Below are 22,022 nucleotides of genomic sequence, written 5' to 3'. Positions count from 1 at the left end.
AGAGAATGATTATTACAAAAGAAAAACTAACAGACCAAAATAAGCCTAGGTGATCATTATTCCCAAAAGCTTCCATGTAATTGAGTTTTTAGAAATTCAGAATCCGTTGTGCTATATAAACAACATTGGCCTTGACTAGCTTATTTTACCAAAAAGTTAACTTAGATTTAATAGACTACTTTTAGGATATGTCACTATAATTTCTTTGAGAAAATAATGTCTAATGTGCCAACTGGAGTAGAACTTCTATAAAAGATTCTTGATCTCTACCTTCTCCCCCAACCAGATTTAAATCACTGAGACAAAGTTTTCACACTGCCTAACTCATGTACACACTTATCCACCCAGTAATAGAAGGGATTACCCCCTTCACCTTAGCAATTTATACAGAAATCTTTCTCCCCTCTTCTTTATCTCACCTACTTCTGAAAACAATCTTAGGCATCTCAAAATAAAGGCACAAATTTAAGATAGCCATTTAGATATGAATAAGAAGATGTTTTTAGAAACATCACTGGTAGAATGTATTTGTAAGGAAATACAAATATTATTTTAGCAAATGACCCTGACTTGTACTGTTAAAGCACTTAAATGAGGAAATTGCTCTGGAATATGGTAACACATGGCACTTTCATCATGGTGGTGATGACTCAGACTTGGTTAGATGCTTCCAGAGGCGCTTACTTCAGCTTTTAGTTATTGCCTAACTCTAAATCCTCCCAAATTGGTTGTATGCTTGTGCACATGAGAAATGATCTGAAAGAATCCATTACTTTCCTGTTCCTTCCAGGAAACTGTGTGTGTACAAGTGTATATCTATGTAAACATCATAACCAGATGGGCAGAACCTCATATGGAGTGGGGTAGAATATCCCGCTTATGTATTTCCCTCGTGGAGACCAAGGCTTGGAGTTTCTAAACTGAGGTTAGAAACAAAAAAACCTGTGATCACACATTACAACTATGTCCAGTGCATAAACAGTACCTGCAATCAGAGTTTTTTGTCCCCTACTGATAACCAAGATAAAAAACTAATTTTGTTTCAACCTGAATTCAAAATTATCGTATTGTATATCACATCAAATAGTTTTCAGGCTATTTTTCAAAATACAGTCAAAACAACAGTTCTTTACCTTGTTTTTGTAGTATTTCTTCTGGCATTTTCCCCACAACATATACTTACATAAAGGGCAGCCCAGTCAGGTTCCTATAAGTGGTGTCAGTATTGGTTTGCTGGAAGAGGGGAAATTTCTGAGATGTTCTCTTGTTAGTGGACATTATTTCTTTTATCATTTTTTTCTTTTGACTGCTCTCTCTCTAACACACTAGTGCTGATCCTTACTGTTTGTTGCAGAAACAGCAGTCATAATAGCACATTTGGGTTGCATGAGTTGTTAAGAGTAATCAAGTAGGGCATGGGAAAGTCCTGGGTGAGCCTCTAATTAGCGTGTGACCTTGGGCCACTCACTCAAATACATAGACTTAGTTTCTTCACATGTAAAATGAGGTCTTTTAGGTACCTTGCAGCTGTAACTTTTTATATTCAAAACTAGAATCTGTCTGTTCAATATATAAGTTCTGAAGGAATTAAATTTTCAGATACTATGTCAAGGACTAAGAACAAAGGCCTAATGTTTTGAGTTTTCCATCATAAATATCTAAAATGTCTTATTTAATAGAGTTTCCGATTCTACAGGCCAAATTAAATCAGTCCCATCCTGGCCCCAACACAAATGTGCACATACAACACCCCCAAAAATGCACATATGCATGCTAAAATAAAACATTTATATCAGTAATAATAATGACTAGATTATAGTGTATTAATAAGAAAATTAAAAATCCAATTAAGAATAAAAGTAATACATAATGGCACATTTAGCATTTTAAAATTTATATAGCTACCCTTTTCAGGGAAAGCTAATATTGGGTGTTTTTTTGGTGATTCACAAAGAAATAACCAATTAATTGGATGTGGGTAGGTTAATTTTATAATGACTCAAAGGAGATGTATACTTAAGATTTGTGTACTTTTCTGTTTGTCTCATTCAATAAAAAACTGAAAAATATTTCTAAGTGTTGAAACTGAGACTGCATCTCAGTTTGTTGATAAAATCTTTGTTTAGGGGCCACTTAAATATCAACTATATCTAAAATATTATATAGGAAACTTGTGACACATATTTGGATAGATGTAAGAAGGCTATAGATCATGCAAAAGAGCAATGAAATTATTAAATTACTCTCTTGCTATTGGTAGTTTGTTTTATATGCAAAATCATGCTGAGAAATCTAGAGTGTGGCTATTGGAAATATGAACATTAAAAAAAGTTGCAAAGATGTCTACAAAATCCTCATTATATACTGTATTGCAAAATCACTGCCATACTTTAGATTAATGAAAATGACTTTGTGTTGATTCTATTTCAAACAAGAAAAAAATTTAAAAGGTCAAGACACTTTGGGTTGGGCTGGTCCTTGGCAAATTAAAGAGTCTCTCTATTGGGCAGCTTCTCTCTGTTTTAAAGGAGACTTGAAGAGGGGAGGAAAAGACCCATAAACAATTTTCAGGTACTACCACTGGTCTCTGAAGGGCATTCTACCAGGAGTAATAATCTCAGTTGGGAACATAGAGAGTAAAAAATTATGCATTCCTACTTTTGAGTCAATCTGGGTAGGCTATTCAAATGAGAAGTCACCAAAAATATGCACTATTTAAAATGACAGATCTAGGATGCATTTAAAGTGGGTCAAATATCTGCATTTCTCAAGCTCCTCTGGTTAGTGAGGTCAGACTAGTTTGGAGTCATCTCAGTAGCTGTCAGTAGACGTGCTATTGCCTGGGCCTATGAAGGAATCTTCCTCTTCATCCTCTGTATCTAAATATAGAGCAATAGGGCTTTGGATTGTTCTGAGAACAGCAAGAGACTGACTGAAGTTAATTAAGCAATAAAACATGACTGAGAATGGATCAACAGTGATTAATCAACATCTCAAACTTCTGTTGGGAAACTAGGGGTGAGGAAGATGGGTTCAATATGCTGAAAGTGAGTTAAAACCAGTTGAGACCTGAGGCCTGAGACCTGAAGTGCCTCCTCAAAGTTCGTAAAACCTCCAGAGTGATGCTCTTTGGTGGTTCTTTGATTTTATGTATGTGTATGTAGGAGGAGCAACATACATGGCTCAGGCTTCTTGTAAATAGGATGAGTTTGTCACAATGAACAATTGAACTTTTATTATCCTTTCCCTGCACAGTGGGAGGGAGTAGGTATTTATTAACATGTGCAACATATTGGTGCAAAAACTAAGGAAAATAGAAATTAAGTGACTCAATCAAACATCATAAGCCATGAAAAAAGAACCTAATTAAGGAGAAGAATAATTTGCAGGAAGCAGAGGTTCACGCAGGCAGCAAAGTGGCACTTCAAGGCAGAAAACCCCTAATGTATGGCCCAAAAATTGCAAGTGCATTTGGAAAGTAATGGGAATCCATGAATGTAATTTGATAAGGAAAGTGATACTGTAGTGCTTAATGGCAGTTGTTCTCATAGCAAAGAACAGGATTCAGAGAGAGAAATTATCATCTATATGGATGATGATAATAATAATAAAAACTGGCACTAAATAATAATAACAAAAACTGGCAGTTACTATGCTCTAACACCTTTACTATGGACTTTACATGCATCTTCTCATGTAATCTAAGAGGGAAGTAATATTAATGGCTCCATCATTTGAATAAAACAACCCTTGCTGTAGAGAGGCATTACAAGATCATCTATAATTAAATAGCAAAGCCTGGATTCAAAGCTACATCTACGGCTTTCCAGCAGTCATATCTGATACCCATGGTGTGTCCTTAGAAAGAGGAAGTGAAGATGTACTTGAGGAGCAATCACTTTAAGTTAAGGCATCATTATCTGTTTGGGCTGCTGTAGAAACATCCTACTAACATTTCCATGTTTATCTTCTATATTTATTATCTATTGCTGCGCAACAAACCATTCCAACATTTAACTGCTTAAAATAACAAATAATTATATTCTCACACAGTTTCTGAGAGTTGGGAGGCCAGGAGCCATTAAGCTGCCTTGTTCTAACTTGGAGTCTGTCAAGATGTTGGCAGAGGCTACCATCATCTGAAGGCTGGACTATGGCTAGAGGATTTGCTGCCTACTTGGATCACATGGCTGTTGGAGTTCCAAGCTTCTTATCATAGGGCAGCTAGCTTCCTCCAGAACAAATGATTAAAGAGAACGTGGTAGAGGCTGCATTGTCTGTTTTTATTAGGAGTGAATCATTGAACCCATCCCACTCAAGAAGAATTATACTCTAACTATTGAAACAAAGAATATCAAAGAATTTGTGATCATACTTTAAAACCACCACACCCTCTCTTTAATCAGTTCTACATGCTGCAGTTATTTTATTTATTATAAACAAATCTGATCATATATCTCTTTTTATTAAACATTAAATATATCTCATTGGTTTGTAGATTAACAACCCAATATCTTTGGTCCTATTTGATGTGGCCACTGCTTCCCAACCCTGCCTTTGTCATCTCTCACTCTTCTTTGGCTTTCTGGCCACACTCTCTTGCTTTCAGTTACACCAATATGCCAAATTCCTTTTGGTTCAGGACCTTTGCACCTGCTGCTTCTGTGGCCCAGAATTATCTTGCTTTTGCTTTTACTTATTCATCAGGTCTTGATCCAAAAAAATCATCCCTCAGGAAAGCTTCTGTGACTCATCAGCCTTTATCAGCTCCCCAACACAAGTTATTGTTGTAGCTTGTACTTCTCCTCTGTGCCACTGATTATAGTTTACAGTGTTATATTTCTTTGATTTTTTGGTTATGGTTTTAAGTTTCTGTTTGTTTTGCTCACTATTGAATCCTAGTGCATGATACAGGGTATGGCTGGTATTAGTGTTTAATAAATGTATCTGCATTTATTATGAATATGCTACTATGAGCGGAGGATGAGTTGATGGAACAAACACATCTGCTTTAAGATCCACTTTAAGAGTAGGCAAATACATCTTTATCTCTTATTTTTAATAAAGACCTAAAGAAAAACAAACCTTGATGAGATAGGCCAACAATGGGGGCATCAACAGAGGAAAAAAAAAATTAGAGGAAGACAAGGAAGGGATGTGTGTAATCAGAACTCTGCTGTGGTGTCTCAGAGCTGGCTAGGTCAGTGAAGAGATGCAGCCCTAATCTCAATGGCATTGATCCGGAACAGCTTGGACTCAAACTTTAGAATATATCTGCACGTCAGGGAGGCTCCACAGGTGGGAGGCTTACTATGCTTTAGAACTTTTATTCTGATGCTTTTCTTCATCAGCTGCCCATGATCCCATCATCCACAAATAATCTTAAAATACGCACACATGACAGTCTCTCGGCAATAGCCCATGGGCAAAAACAGTACCTAGAGAATTACTTCTTGAGTTTCACCCTCTTTGTTAACACTTCCCTGGGGAGGCTCCTAGATCAGAACCATCCTAGGATTTGGTGAGTCTCTTCCAATAAGTACAGGCTTCTGGGTGAGAGTTGGAAATTGTCCACACCTACTCATTGTGTTGTCAAACCCTTTGCACTTGTGGGGACTAAGATGCCTGCATTTCTGAGGTTATTCACATAAGAAGTGAGAAACAAAAATAGTTTGTTGGGAAATGAGTTCAGTCCCAGCAGCACAGCTCTGAGCCTAGAGAGAAGACAAAGCTGCTTCTAAGAATAAAAGCAAAGTCCATGTTTTCTCATTACGGTTTCTCCTGCGTGAGCCCCTTAAAACCTCTTCTATTGTGTCCAGGACTGAAAGCTTCTAGTGATCTGACAGAGGCTGTCTAATTGGGTGGTTGCAGTTCATCCTATTTTTCATTAAAAAAAAAAAAAAACACACAAAAAAAACTCATCAGCACTGTAGCCTCCGGGGTCCACAAGGAACATGTTTATAGAGAAGAAGTTTTTGTGTTTATTAGCATGAAACAAAGTCCATTACACAAAAGCCTCAGAAACCCACTCTAGCCTCAGCAAGCTGTGGTTTCAGACATGAGCACTCACTGTCACAGCCATAAATCATTGCTTGTGACAGTCCTACAGGGCCCTGAGAAGGCTGTTCCTTCACTCAGCTAGGCTATTTGACTCAGGAGAGGTTTAAAAAGACTTACCTCCAAAAAATCACAACCATTCATTTTGGGTTGAGGCTGTAGAAAGGACATTTCCTTCCAAGTAGGAATTTTTGAAGCACTTACTAACTTATTATGTGTCTGGCATATGATAGGTAATACATATGTATGTATATGTGGTGTTGAAATGAGCTTCTTGTTTTACAGATGAAGTCACTAGGTACCGAGAGATTAAATGGCTTGTCCCAGGTCATACAAGTAAGGGGTAGAATCAAAGTGTGAAAAGGGGGCTATCTAAACCCAAAGCTTCTCGTTTTCCTACCACAGTGTATATCGTCTTAATATAAGTTGAAGTTTGCACAAGAGCCTCTTTAGAGTCTCACTCTAAATAGGCAGATGGAGAAGGAGAAAGAGGGCAAAGGAGCAGCTGACCTGGGTTTGGGTTCGGTGTCTGCTGCTGTGACAGCCTGGGTTGCCTGCTGGGCCATTGTCTTCATGGGAATTAGGTTGGCTGTCCTGCTAGGGGAAGACTTTAAGTGCAAGTTATGCATCAAGCAACCAATATGTCAAGAACTAAGAAGAAATAATGTTTCACAAGGATAAGCCAGCAGGAAGAACACCAAATTAATTTCAATTGCTGCCAGAGGAAGAAAAGACGTTTTAGCAATTGATACCAAATGCCGACTGTTATGAGACACAGCATAAGAGTAAGCGACTTCAAGTTATACCTGACCTGACTGATTAACAGAAACCATCAAGTAATTGCCTACTAATAGCAGTTGCCTGAAAGGTGCTGGAACCTATGTGAGGAAGTCTCAACTCTATCCAACCCACGCATTTCACAGCACTTGAAAAGCAAGAACAGGGCCAGTGACTATATTAATATATATAAACTATCATCTTTAATTACTGCACTTAAAGGTGGCTGATTTGCATATGCTTCATAGTTTTAACCTCCTCTTCCTCCTCCTCAAATAGGCATCTAATAAATGTCGAAGCAAGAAAGAAATGAAATGCAAGTAGGCAAAGATAGTGCAACAGGTTGACTTGATGGTGCTTTCTGAGTCAAACTAAGGTGCATTTCACTAAGACAGGTGAGAAATGAGACATAAATGGCTATCTGATTAACCCCATATTTAGCAAAAATTTTGTATAGTAGAAACCAATTTCTCATATCCAATTTTTTGTGAAATTGGTTTGACTTTTCACAGTTTCCAAGTGAATTTTTAAATAAAATGATTATTTGAGTTAATCATTACCACAAAACAGCTGTCTATAATGGCAATAATTGCTATGGAGTTACTTATGTCCTGAGCCAAAATAGACCCCTTTCTCAAATTCAGTATGCTTGTTGTATGTCAGGAGACCATCTACAAATACCTGACTTGTGTCTCATTCTGAGGGAAAAGATCCTGAAGGCAGTTAGTACAGAGCAATGCTGCAAGGTCTGATTAGCATCAGTGTAATTCGAAGGAGTCTAAATCTGTATGATTTTGTTCTAAATGTGAGTTTGCCTTAGGAAAGACCCAGAACATTTTGTGACTTTAAACCAAGTTGTTAAACTATGGCCCAGGGGCCAAATGTAACCCCATTCACCAGTTTTTATAAATAAAGTTTTTATTGGGACACTACCACACCTAGTTGTTTACATAGTGTCTATATCTGTTTTCAAGATACAAAGGTAGAGTTGAGTAGGATAGACAGACCCACAATGCTGAAAGAATTTACTATCTAGTTCTTTACAGAAAAACTTTGTTCTCCATGATCTAAATTATGCCCAATTATCCTTCAAATCCTATCACATAAACCCAATCAAATAAACAATGCTTATTAACATCTTATTGTGAATAAACTAGATCACTCACCATTTACTGACAATCCCAGGTAGAATGTCCCTCAGATCATCTAACAGGGTAGAGATAATGGCACTGGCTATTTGCACATTCTAGAGTTTTACAATAACAACCATCACTCCAATCTTTTAAGTAGCAAATATTTACTCATGGTCCCTCTCTCAGGGCTCTCTTTTTAGTGTTCTGGGAAATGTAGGACATATGAAGCTATCTTAATCCATTTTGTGCTACTGTAGTAGAATATCTGAGATTGGCTAATTTATAAAAAAGAGAAATTTATTCTCTCATAGTTCTGGAGGCAGAGAAGTCCAAGATTAAGCTGCTGGCATCTTGTGTGGGCCTACTTGTTATGTTCTCACGTAGCAGAAAAGTGGAAGAGAGAGAACCCACTACAGCAAACTCTTTTTATAGCAGCATTAATTCATCAAGGTGGAGTCCTCATTACCTAAGCACTCTCCCAAATGCCCCACCTCCCAACATTGTTGCACTGGGGATTAAGTTTCCAACATATGAATTTTGGGGGACATATTCAGATCACAGCAGAGTCCCATACCATATAATGACACAGCTAAAATTCTGCCTGGATAAAATAGATTTACAAAATCTAACACCCACCACATTTAAGAATTAGCCTTAACAACCTATTCAGACTTTCAAGTCCCTTAGGCATTTCTAATTCTTTTGGTAATGTAGATTATTAACAAAAACTCACAAAACACATAAACAACTTGACATGTAATGTTAAGGGGCCATACACATACATTTATCCCAGTCTATCAGTAAGGGTTCAAGAACTCAGACAGAAAGATGACAAAAAACCCAGGCCATCGAGATTTAAATTTGAATTGTGGCAAAACAGTAACATGTTGAGACCAGTAGGGTAATCACTGAGCACATTCCTGCCCTGGTCCGCTTCACATGTCAGTATTTAGAACCCTAGAATTATTGCTGTTTGAATGATAGCTTTATTATTAGAAAATTGCTTATACCCAAGCAGGATATGACTAATACTTCATTTGATGTTTATCATTGTGCTATGGACACATTTCTCTATAATCTGTTGATTGCACATTTATGAGAAGAAAAGGGCTCTTGTTAGTTCTCTTAGAAAAGAAACATTAGATATTTAAAAGTTGGTGAGTTTTCTGGCAGTATGCTACACAGGTTCATGACATTTCCATGAAGCTGTCTATAACACATCACCTATCAACCTCTTTGACACTATCTACACCAAAACATCCCAAAGGCAGTCAAAGGTGAAGGCTCCGGAGTCTAATTAACCTGGAAGTGTCAAGTTTTTTCAAATTCACTCCAACTTGAAGATTCTAGGAAATTTCATATGTTCATTAATTCCACAAATATTTATCAAGTTTAAGGTAATGTTCAGGATACAAAAGTGAGTAAGAACAGGTCCTTGCCTCAAAGTGACTCAAAATTTATCTGTGCCATAAGAGAGTGGGAGTTTGAGCTGTAAGTGAGCCGGAAAATTCCTAACAAAAAGTTCTGAGCTTTTCTGAAATCAATCAAATCTAGCCTATCAGAAAATCAGTTCCTAGTTGAAAAGGATTTTGCTAGAAGGAAGGAGATTCTAGGTGTCTAGAAATGGTTGTAGTTTTTAACCCATTTTCCTGATGCTCAAGCTTAAAATTCCACACAGTACATTTCTTATTGCTTTAAAGCAGCCAGCAGATTTAATGTAGAAGTTTAACACTAATTTTTTAAAAAACTATGAAGCTATTAGTTGCCTTTGATGATCCTGAAAGAGCAAAGCTCTTAAAAATAGTAATGCTATATCTATTGTAGTATTTGAAAAGAATAAGAGGAAAGTAAAAATGCAAGAATGCGGTTAGATCCAGGAACAGAAAAAAGGTGGAAATAACTTGGGAAATCTGAATGAAGTCTGTAGTTTAATAGTATTATAGCAATGCTAATTTCTTAGTTTTGATAAATGTACCATGAATATGAAAATGATAACATTAGGGAAATGAGACAAAGAGTATATGGGAACGGTCTGCTCTATTTCTGCAATTCTTCTGTAAATTTAAAATCCTTTCAAAACAAAACTACTGAAGAATAAACCATCCCTAGTTATTGTTGAAAACTACTTTTCTTTTATCTTATCTTGGTATATATATATGAAATATCTGAAGTAAGAACATCTGAAATTGACTAGATAGATAAGGCATTATTAGGACTTACCTATTTCTAAGTGACGATATGCAAGTATAGATTTCCAGTGGGTCTTTCAAACACGAAATGCCCCATTTGTTATGAGAATTAGAGACAAAAGTGTGTAACTATCTGTAAAAGTAGAGCTGAAGGATTTTAGGTGTCTTTTTCACAGTGCTTCTCAATTTATTCATTAATACATCTCTTATGGTCAGAGAATTAAGGTGCACTCCAGAGCATGCTGAGGTTTGCCAGAAGTGACACACCTATAGAAGGAAACCATCTTTCTAGTCTCAAGGTTGAACCTTACAGATTCACAGAATATATTATGTTGTATATTATGTCGTTATTTAACTTTTTCCAAAATTTTCTGGCAAAATTGATGTTTTAAAAAAAGTTGATGATCTTAGTAATTGCTTGAAAAAATGTTAGCTGATTATTCCATGTTGATCCAAGGGAATTGAATCTTTGGCATAGTACTGCAAAATTTGGTAAAGTAGCAGGAGGGAAAAGAAGGGTAGACAGTCATTTGAGAAGTATAGAGTTCCCGGTCTAATAGATTTGATGTCTTGGGCTCAAGATCTCTATCAACTGACCGAAGACCAATCATTATTGTGCTGGGTCTTGAACATGTGGAATGCTATTCTCCCTTTCCCAGCCACAGTATCCTTCAATCAGTCAGGGCAGCTTTCGTCCTAGATAATTCTGGAGGAACTTTTCCCTTTTTATATTCCCTGACCTTATTATTTTTCTTTTTCTTTTTCTTTTTTTTTTTTTTTTTTTTTTTTTTTTTTTTTTTTTGGCCATTCTCTGTTTTTTTCCGCATATGGAAGTGGGAAGAACCTTTTTCTATACTCCAAATTCAGTAAATTTAGCAACCCAAGGGGCTGACATGCATTTTATGGTGCCTTTTCTTGCAGCCACCATTGAGCTTTTTACAGTGATGAGACAGACCATCATCATGGAGTGTGAAATACTGAATGAGAATATGTGTCCTCAGAGCGCCCTTTCTGTCAGGGCCACAGAGTACAAGATGGAGTGAACTCAATCTGATGATGTCAGGCAGTACAGATCAGAGTGCAACTTTGATTGGAGAAATTCCAACCCCAAATGCCATTTATATAAAGCCCAGTTTGAATTTTTTAGATAATTCCCCAATTTATGGATTTGTTTGGTCTAATAGAGCCTGACCTGACATTTATTACTCAGATATCACTTTCTGTAATCATTCAGGAAGTTTGTTTGCCTGTTTCCTTTTCTCTTTAATTCTAACTGACGACCAAAGTTAGTATGGTAAAAACTCTTCTACCCAGTATTCTCTCAATTAATTAGAACTGCAATGTAATGTACACCTAAAAATTGTAATTAGTGTGAGGAACTAAAATCACAATTATTACATTGCATAGCCATGTTCTAAGAATTGCAACAGAAAATCTAAGACCGTAATGTTTCTGATATATGGTTAATTTTGTTACTGCAGCTCCAAAAAGCATGCTTGGTTTTTATCTCCTAAAAGGAGGCAATAAAAAAACTCAAGTCATCCTCTCTGAAAAACAAACTAAAATAAAACAAAATGTAAGCAGACTCAGCCAGCTCCTGGATTATTTTAGAACGACATTACATCTGATCCTCAGATCTCCAACTTCCAAGAAACTTTATATAGATGCATTCACTGGGGCATGTGAATAAGAGGCATGAAAGAGATTTTGGTAATATGGCACTATGACATTTTAGAATTGTCATTTATCTCCTGTTTTCACAAGGTAAGAGTATTTCCTCTATTTTCCACTGATGCCCTTTTGAATTCATTTCTAAACATATTTTTGAGAAATTGGAAAATGTAGTTTGCCAAGCTTGTAATGTACGTATTTTCATGAGTTACAAGTATAAACCAAATAATTGTCTTTTCTACATGATATTATTCCAATCCTAGCACGTAGTTGAAAGAAAATTGCTAGATTTACTGATCCCCAGTATTCATGGAATATTAATGTACTGAATTTTCTCCTCTGGGTTTATCTTCAGTTCTTATAAAAGGAAATATGAATTTTAATAAGACCACAACACAAAAAATGTATGAAAAATTTTTAAGATTTTATGTTATTTGGTGGAGTTTATTCCTTTGCCTGGTAAAATATCTAAAATTACATTTGGAGGGCATAAATTTACAAAACAAAAATCTCTGACTTTGATATTTAATAATCATCTTACAGCAGGTAATAGTATAACAGTGTAGTACCTTCTGAAATCCGAAGGTCAGAAAAAAATATCCTGTGACAAAAAACTGAAGCTAAATGATAAAACATCAACTTTGATTTTATAGTCCAGATATCCTTTCTCTTCTCGGCCATCCAAATATCCCTAATCAAACACAATAGGATAACGGTTGTCAGATAGCTATGAGATTTTAGCATTTGCCTTGGTTCATTTGGGCTGCTATTACAAAATACCTTAGGCTGGGTGGCTTATAAATAACAGAAATTTATTTCTCACAGTTCTGGAGGCTAGAAAATGCAAGATCAAGGCACCAGCTGATTCAGTGTCTGGAGAGGACCTGCTTCTTCATAGATGGACACCTTTCCATTATAACCATTATAACCAATAATGAAAGGAGCTAGCTAGCTCTCTGCAGTCTCTTTCATAATGGCACTAATTTTGTTCATGAGGGTTCTTCTCTCATGACTTAATCACCTCTCAAAAGCCCTGCACTCTAACACATAACATTGGGGATTAGGTTTCAACATATGAATTTTGGAAGGACAAAAACATTTAGACCATAGCAGTATTCAACCTCAGAAGAGTTACTAACAGGAAACAACTTATGTGTTTCCTGTTATAGCAATCATAATTTCTATTATGTAGCACACTTCCCTTCTCCTATCCTCTGAATTTTTTAAAGAAAATACTTCCTCCATTCTATATGCTTTTGATGGGGTATCAGTTTTGCTTCTTTACCTCTGTAACTGGGCTGAGCAGATGGCCTAGACCTAGTCACTCACAGTACTCCATTCCCCTGAATATAGTGAGTAGAACAAACATAAGCATATGCTGCCTGTAATGTCAATAAGAGTCTTGTCTCAGATTGATACAGAGCTACAGAGAAGAGCGCTGCTTTCTTTCTGCCTGTTGTCAAGGTGAGACATTGTATAGTTGGGGTTATAAGTGGCCATCTTCTCTGGCCACATTGAAAAAGTTGCCAGCATCAAGAAGTAAAGAGACCATCGTGCAGAGAAAGAGACAGACAAACAACCTGGGGAGTAAGAGATACTGTTAAAGAGAGAATGTGAATGCAGATTCAGTCATGGCTGAAGGCATCATTTCTGGACTTCCTAGTTAAGTGAACCAATAAATTACTTTTTTGCTTAAATTCATTTGAATTGTAACCAAGAGAACCTTGACTAATACAGACTGTGTGTCTATGTTAAATAATATATTGATGGTTCTACTTACATACTAAAGGGTGTCTGTTGTATAGGTAGATTTTCCTTGTTGGCCAAATGGACAGCTTTGGGGATCATCACACAGAGCCATGAGAAAGGATTAGAATAATTGGCCTTCCAGTTGAACCAGTCCTGGAGAACTGTGGGTTGGCAATACTACAGCCAAATGACCTATGTGAGAGTCAGGCAACAAGATGGTAGAAAGGTTAAGTCTGTGACAAACACAGCCTGCACTGCAGACTTTTACAAGCCGTAAGTCAATGAAAACTAAATTTAAGCTACAAGAGGAATGACATAGGTTCATTCCTTCTCAAGTAGCAGTTCTAGGTCACAAAATGCTAACTAGAGATCCAGTAAGTCTCTTCCTTACAAGATGTCTAAAAGAATAACACAGAACCTCTGCAAAGTATAATGAAAGACAAAATGTGAAACATGAGCTGGAGCAAACAAACTCTAGGGCGCTGTGAAGACCTGAAGGAATTAACACCTTAGTCAATTTTTAATTTCACAGATACTACATCAGTATGCGTTTAGTAAGAAAAGCTGTCACGACATTTCTTTTACTAACTGAAGGCCAGAAATGATGCCTTCAGGCATGACTGAATCTGCATTCATATTCTCTCTTTAACAGTATCTCTTACTCCCCAGGTTGTTTGTCTGTCTCTTTTCTCTGCACGATGGTCTCTTTACTTCTTGCTGCTGGCAGCTTTTTCCATGTGGCCAGAGAAGATGGCCACTTGTAACCCCAAGGAAGAAAACAGGGGGTCCAAAAAGCACAGAATAGTATCTGGGTCCCAGGGATGGATCATCCTTCTTGCTCTCTGCCCCACATATCCTATGTGACAGCGTGGCCTTCCATTATAGCATAGCTTTCTCTAAGTTCTACTGTAACATCACAGATCACCATGTCCTACAGATGGGGGTTGTGTTGTATTCTACTTATCAGAAATTTAATAGAATAAGAAAACTGATAAGACAGAGGAATAGCTGCAAAATCTGAATAAGAAGTCATATTTTATTCTGCCATAGTGTAAAAAACTGAAAAGTACGATTGAAGTAAAGATTAAAAATTAAAAAGAAATGAGGAGCCTCACCTCATAGAATGACCAACCACTCATTTCACATCACTCATTACACATACACTCTCTCATCTTTTTCACGTTATCCTGTGTCTCTGCTCAGAAGCTCCCTGTGTAGCCCTGCAAAGGAAGTCACAGCTTTTCCACCCTTTAGCCAATCCTAGTCAATATAATATACTAGCATGAAGAGAGATATCATGAAAAGTCAGATTCTGGCCAAAACTTTTGTCTGTGACTAATATATTTTCTTAGATTCTCTGGATCCACAGAATGACTAACCAAAACACTAAGTTTCTTAGCCATGCCTTTCAAATGGTACCAGCAAAATGAACAATGAGAATCTCACACTTTGTATTATCAACTTCCTGATGCTTCATATACAGGTGCCATGCTGAACACCTGCCTTATACCTGTAATACAAGCTTTTCATTCACAGTGAGGGGTTGCAGTGTTCAATCCTTCCATGAAGTCCCTCAGCAAAGCTACAGGCCTAAACCAACCCATACAATCTGCCAGACTATGACTTGGAAGCAATGCTTCTTTAGGGATTTTAGATGTGATTTTAGACATTCCTTGTGAAATCTAACCGAAATTCTACATTTGCACCAAAAGGGAGGTTTAGCTACAAAAGACTTGGTCTTCCTTTTTCTACACTTTCTCAGGATTTTTGTGTGAAAGTAGTCCACACAGATTTAATGTTCTCAGCATTTACTCATGTTTGTGGCTTTCCTTCAAACTTCCACACATATTTTCCACATCCTGCTTTCCTTGAAAAGTAGAATATTCCAGGTCTGCTCAGTGTAAAGCATAAGAAAATAATTGCTTCACAGTCCTCACAACTCTGCTTTCAAGTGGGTCCCCCAGACTCTGCCCCCACATGATGCAGTGGTTTGCAGTCACCTGGTACAACCAGGCTCTGAGATTCTTCCTTGCCCTTGTCTCACATGGCCAGTTCTCACCCCCTGACCTCTTTCATATGTGGCTTCTCTTTCTGTTTTCTTATGCTTTCAAATTGGTCCTTACACTATGTATTCTGACCATTTTGCTAACTCATTAATGTGTGGTTGAATTGTAATCCCCTCCAAAGTGAAACTAATAAACATGTTCCCTCTTTTATCACAGATGATAATTTTTACCTTGACATCAAATGTCTTAAATCACTAGCTATCCCAGAAATCCAAAGAAATAGAGGAAAAAATAGATGCCACAAAAAGCAAAAAAACAAACACACTGATACAAATAGCAAAGGTCAAAACGTTGACCTTCTTCTATTCAAACATCTCATCTTTCTCCCTCCTTTTCTATCTATTTGAATCTAATTTATTTTCCCTTAAAAGGTGGTAGAGCTTTTTACACTTAATGGAATTTACTTCTAAGGTATCAAAGTCAATATTCCCAAACATTGTAAATCCTGCTTCACAATATTTCATTTACAGTATTTCACTTACAGCACTTACATTATTTTATTTGACATTCAAAACTACTTAAATAGACCTCAGGCAAGTAGGCATTTATTTAAAAAAAATATGCATTGAAAATTCGTGATATGCCAGACGAAGGGACAGTGACAAAAGGCCAACAATTCAGGATTCTCTATGGAAAATGGATTATAGGATGTGAGAATGGATAGGGGAAGAATAGTTGAAAAACTTTTATGGCGTAGGTGTGAAATGATTATAGCATGAATTAGACTGTGTTTATAGTGGTGATGGAGGAAGCGAGGAGAGGCCAATTTGAGAGATATTTAGTATGTAAAATCCACAGTCTATGTTGATGGACTGCATTTTGGGTGTGAGCAGGATTTAACTGTCAATGCAGGAGATGTCAAGGAACTCCTAGATTTCTGGGTGTGCAACTGGAAGGATGAAGGTGCTATTCATGAAATTAAGGAACAGTAGAAGAAAAAATTTGGAGGAAATAGATTATGAATTTGGGTTCAGATAGGTCGAGTTTGAAGCACACCTGAATAATACCAAAAAGGATGTCAACAAGGCAGTTAGACATACAGGTCTGGAAGTCACAGGCATGATCTGTGCTGGAAATACGAATGTGGGAGTTGTTTGCATGTGGCTGTTCACGCCAGGAAAATAATTGTAGTCATCTGGTGTGAAGCTGTAGAATGATGGGTCTCTAGGAAAGTGCTTCCAGTAGGAGAAACCATCAAAAGAAACTGAGAAGATGTGGTCATAGTGATAGAAACCAATGCCAAAGATTGTGATAAAATAGACACTATGAACATGAAAAAAATAATAAAGTTGGGGCTAATGTTGCTGAGAAGTTGTGCAAGAAATAATGTGTCAAGCACCTCCTAAATTAAGACATAATCATATTAAGTTCTCACAGTAACTCAAAACTAAAGTTCACAGAAGATGACATGACCTGCCTAAGCTCATGCAACTCTGTGAGGCAGAACTAGAACTCAACACCCAAATGCTAAAGATATCCAACTGAGTCTTCTTGCTGATGATATATATGTATTTTAATTTACAGATGAAATACTTCTTCAAAATGAAAATGGAATAAATTTGTAAATCACTTTTTAAATTGTCAAAAAAAATCACCATAGTCTTTCTTTTAGGTGTTACTTGTTTCATTTTATTAGTAATACATGAACATATTTAAAAGGGGTTATTATAAAAGCAACTCAACTCTGCCCCACCCCACACAATTTCTGCTTTGGAAAGAAATCACTTTTAACACTTTTAGCTGTGTAGTTATTCTTGGTTATGTCATTGTACTTATTTTCATATTTCTAAATAAATGGTTTATGCTGCTATTTCTAAATTTGTAATTTTTGGATACTAACTGTGTACTTCCTGTTACGGTAGATGCAGCCTCATTGCACATGACCATTTCCCTGTCTCTTCCTACCCAGTTTAATTATATCATTATTTCAGTTATAGAAAATCACATTATACATTAATGTAACTTGGTGAATATTATAGAGACAGATGTTTTATTATGTTTATATTTTCTCACATTAATAATTGCCCCATTTTAACTTACGTAGTTTTAAATAAACCTATCCTTAATTTCCTTTCTTAATTACCTCATTACAGTCACCATAAACCAACTTCTAGTTGTTTCAAAATGCTCAAATTTGTCAACTAAGTCCTCTCACTCCCCAGAATTTTCATGCCTCATTATGTTTTTATTCTCCCTCCATCTGCTTTCTGTCTTCTGGCTTTCAGCTTCCCCTGGAGGTGTGTTCCCCTCTTTGGCTCTCATCCTTATCTTCTTTAATAATGGAATCTATTATAAGAGAATGGAAAGCAATGTGATACCTGTCCCAGGTCATTGATACTTCACGTGTTGTATCCCTCAACTGTGAAATGTAAGGATTTGTTCTCTACAGAAGGCAAATGGATAAAAAGCAGATTCTATTTGCACCTTGAAATCAGCTTAAGAGGCCACCATTTGTCACTGTGTATGTTGAAGTGTATTGCCTTATCAGTGTCACAAGCACCGGGCATACTGATTTAAGACAATAACTTAACTTCCCTTGAGAACCCTCCCTCCACAAGAGTGGTGCCATAATCATTCTTAGTTACAGAAACATTCGAGTGAAGGCTGATTTCAAAATGATTTATAAACTCCATACATCATCAATCTTGCATTAAACCAAATCATTATTTAAAATGTAATATATGTTCTGCAAGTTATTTTTCCTAGTTTTTAAAGCACATTATTAAATATTTTATGAGCAATTGTCACTTTGTCAGAATATAATAACATCGGGAAATTTTACATTCATTTTTAGGAAAATAATCATACAGTAGGTTGTAGGTTGTAGAGCAAAGCAAACTGGTTTACAATTACTTTTAATCCATTTTTGCAAAGACTGTTGTTGTTTCAGAAAATCATGCAATCTTAAATATGTACAATTAAAAACTAAATAGTCTTAGATATATTAACTGGATCGCTCAACCTAACTGCCATTTGCTGTAATATAGACGTAAGCTGGATTTCATAAAGGGCCATAATAATCTTGCTCTAAAAATAAATACAGACTTCTGGTTTAGGATGACACATAAACCATAAAATGGTAAGTCATAAAAACCTGTAAGCTGTGAGATTTTTTTGACCAAATTCCACTAGAAGTCCCCTGGCCTACACGTTGTTTAGGTCAGTTATTCTCCAAGTTAAGTCCCAGGAATAGCAGCATCAGAATCACTTAGAATTTTTAGAAATGCAAATTCTTAGGCCCTACTCCACACCTACTAAGTCAGAAATGCTGTGTGTGGGGCCCAACAATCTGGACTAAAGCAATAATTCTCAAACTTCAGCGTGCATCATCAGATCACAGAAACAGCTTATTAAAATACAAATCCTAGGATCCACCCCTAATTTAGTAGTTCCCAGGTGATACTAATGCTTTGGTCAGGGGATTACACTCTGAGAATTAATGACCTAGGAAAGTTAAGCACTATGGGAATTAAATGGGTTACTATATGGAATCTGATGATCTTTGCCCTGTGAGGATTTTGTTTGGGCAATTTTCTCTGATTTCCTTTGGAAGCATATGTATGTAAGGAAGAGAAAGGGGAGAGCCAATCCCTGAATAAACATTTATTGACACTGTGGAAAGCACAGACAGACAAGAACTATACTCTTGGGGTTTACAGACTAGCAGGGAAAAACAGCCATAAACACCTAAGTTAAATTTTAGTTATGGCTATTTTACATACTTCAAAGTTTTTTAAAATAAGTACTGGGCTAATAAAAGTTCTAACAGAGAAACATGGATATCTGGAGAAATTAATAAGTGATTTTTAACTTCCAATCTGAAGGATGATGTAATTGTTTTCTATTGTGACTGTGTGAAGAGCACAAACTTAGTGGTTGTGACAACACAAATGTTTTAATTTACAATTCCATAGTATCAAATTCTGATGTCAAGATCACACATTGAATTCCAACACTGAGGTCCCTGGACTAAAATCAAGGTGTCAGCAGGACTGCATTCCTTCCTGGAGGTTCTAGGTGAGAATCTGTTTCCCTGTCTTTTCCAGCTTCCAGGAGCTGCCCTCATTCCTTGGCTCATGGTCCCCTTCCTCTGTCTTTATCACCAGCAACATTGTCTCTCTCTGTGCCTTGTTCCCATAGTCACACCATCCTGTGACTCTCCTCTTCTACCTCCCTCTTCTATTTGTAAGGACCCTTCTGATTAAATTGGGCTCAGCTGTATAATCCAGGCTACTTTCCCTATTTTAACATGTTGATTGACAGCTGTAATACTATCTGCAATCGTAATTATCCTTTACCATGTACACATTCACAGGCTCTGGAGACTAAGATGTGAACATCATTGGAGTATTCTGCCTACTACAGAGGTTATGAATTTAACAGAGTATAAAGAAGGGAAAGAATATTCCAAGCATGTGCTGTTCCATGAACAACATATGTAGAGACCCAGAGAATGACAAGAGCAAGGCAATTAAGAAGACTTACAGAGGCCAGTATTCCCTGAGGTCTGAGAAAAGATGAGGATGGTGATTTGGAGATGGGGTCTCCAGAAGAAATAAATGTGCAAACAAATTAAATGAGGTCATAATTTTGGCAGAAGAAATGAATGGATACAAAATAAGCCACCAAAATTTTGTAATCTATCCATCTGACAAAGTCTAATATCCAGAATCTACAAGGAACTTAAAAATTTTACAAGAAAAAAACAACCCCATCAAAAAGCGGGCAACAGATATGAACAGACACTTCTCAAAAGAAGACATTTATGAGGCCAAGAAACATAAATAAAGCTAATTATCACCGGTCATTAGATAAATGCAAATCAAAACCACAATGAGACACCATCTCATGCCAGTTAGAATGGCAATCATTAAAATGTATAGAAACAACAAATGCTGGTGAGGATTCAAAGAAATAGGAGTGCTTTTACACTGTTGGTGGGAGTGTAAATTAGTTCAACCATTGCAGAAGACAGTGTGGCAATTCCTCAAGGATCTAGAACCAGAAATACCATTTGACCCAGGAATCCCACTACTGGGTATATACCAAAAGGATTATAAATCATTCTACTATAAAGACACATGCACACATATGTTTACTGCGGTGCTATTCACAATAGCAAAGACTTGGAACCAACCTAAATACCCATCAATGATAGACTTGATACAGAAAATGTGGCACATATACACCATGGAATACTATGCAGCTATAAAAAGGAATGAATTCATGTCCTTTCTAGGGACATGGATGAAGCTGGAAACCATTATTCTCAGCAAACTAACACAGTAACGGAAAACCAAACACCACATGTTCTCACTCATAAGTGGAAGTTGAACAATGGGCCCTACAAAACATATGGACACAAGGAGGGGAACATCACACACACTGGGGCCTGTTGGGGGGTAGGGGGAAAGGGGAGGGAGAGCATTAGGACAAATACGTAATGCATGCGGGTCCAAAACCCAGATGATGGGTTAATAGGTGCAGCAAACCACCATGGCATATGTATACCTATGTAACAAACCTGCATATTCAGCACATGTATCCCAGAACTTAAAATAAAAAATTCTGGAATCATCAAAGCAAATATACTCAAAACTTTTCATCCAAGTAATGTGCAGACATATTCAACCCTCAATTTTAAAGTGACTATTTTGCTTTGTAATAACAATTCATGTATTTCCGGGGATGCTTAAAGTTATATTCAGGTTTCCTAGCTTTCTGCCAGAACTGTCAATAGAAGGAAGGTCAGTGCTCCTGAAGGCTACAATAATAGAAAGCTCTTAGTAGGAAACATAAAGGATTCCACATTATTTTTCCTACCCAGGCAAACTAGTTTATCTATTTGATGTGATAATTCTTAAAGGATAATTTATCATGATCAGCAAATGTTACATGGAAATATTTTTTTCTTTCTGACATCTAAATGTCCTGAGAGACACCCATGAGCATCATTAGTATGTAAGATAATCTATTTTGCCCTTGGAAAGTGTCTATGAGGGAGTACTGTTCTGAGTCTAAACACAATTCTCTGTGCTAGAGAAGGTGTTCCTAGGTAGCCTGAAACTCCTGATTCCATACTCACTGTTTTGGGGGGGAAGGGGGACAATTGCTTTAATCAAAGAATTATCTGCCTCTAAAAGCATAAAATGACCACCTTAGGGAAACCATCTCCATTTTCTCTCTCAACTCTTCCAATGGGGACTGATTGAACAAATTTTCAATACAGCCATGAAAGTGAATTCAAAAATCTTTAAAGTTAAAATGACTAGAAGATGAAATATGCATTAAGTCCTATTTCACATTTTAAAATAGCTATAGAGACTAAAATGATTTGATAAAACTATCAATAATAGTGGATGCTACAGAGAAGAGAAAAC

The 22,022-nt window shown here is 36.7% G+C and overlaps 1 long non-coding RNA gene across 7 annotated transcripts in view; it reads right to left on the bottom strand.

The window, feature by feature from the left end:
* The window catches only part of LOC108517187 (uncharacterized), a 170,506-nt gene that overhangs the window by 137,684 nt on the left and 10,800 nt on the right, over positions 1 to 22,022 (bottom strand). For 5 of the 7 annotated variants that reach the window (XR_001882024.1, XR_001882027.1, XR_001882025.1 and 2 more), the window contains exon 3: positions 13,608 to 13,768. The exons of the other annotated variants lie outside the window; for them this stretch is intronic. This is a non-coding gene — a long non-coding RNA (uncharacterized LOC108517187). The remainder of the gene's footprint in view (positions 1 to 13,607; positions 13,769 to 22,022) is intronic. 7 annotated transcript variants of the gene reach the window in all.

The sequence above is a fragment of the Rhinopithecus bieti genome, unplaced genomic scaffold, assembly GCF_001698545.2.
Source record: "Rhinopithecus bieti isolate Rb0 unplaced genomic scaffold, ASM169854v2 scaffold_39006, whole genome shotgun sequence".
Taxonomy (NCBI): domain Eukaryota; kingdom Metazoa; phylum Chordata; class Mammalia; order Primates; family Cercopithecidae; genus Rhinopithecus; species Rhinopithecus bieti.
The sequence above is the reverse complement of the archived record's forward strand: the minus strand, read 5'-3'. Positions and strand labels throughout refer to the sequence as shown.